Raw genomic sequence first — 275 nt, 5'->3', positions numbered from 1 at the left:
TTTTAAACCGCTGGACCGCTCGCTAAGGGTACTATCCTTTTAAACCGCTAAACCGCTAAGCGAGAGAAGTTGCGCGGAGAGAGAGGGTCAAGTACATTTTGCGCGCAGTACGTGACGGATGCGATCATACCAGCACTAATGCACCGGATCCCATCAGAACTCCGAAGTTAAGCGTGTATGGGCGAGAGTAGTACTAGGATGGGTGACCCCCTGGGAAGTCCTCGTGTTGCATCCCCACCCTCTTTTTAATCTTTCTTTTAAACCGCTGGACCGCT

The 275-nt window shown here is 51.3% G+C and overlaps 1 non-coding gene across 1 annotated transcript; it reads left to right on the top strand.

Annotated features, from left to right (window-relative positions):
- Positions 1-116: 116 nt before the first annotated feature.
- Positions 117-235, top strand: LOC116008225. Its single transcript, XR_004095621.1, has one exon. It is a non-coding gene; the product is annotated as a 5S ribosomal RNA (ribosomal RNA).
- Positions 236-275: the final 40 nt, after the last annotated feature.

Source organism: Ipomoea triloba, chromosome 16, assembly GCF_003576645.1.
Source record: "Ipomoea triloba cultivar NCNSP0323 chromosome 16, ASM357664v1".
Lineage (NCBI taxonomy): Eukaryota > Viridiplantae > Streptophyta > Magnoliopsida > Solanales > Convolvulaceae > Ipomoea > Ipomoea triloba.
Note: the sequence above shows the minus strand (reverse complement) of the source record. Positions and strands in the feature narration are given on the sequence as shown.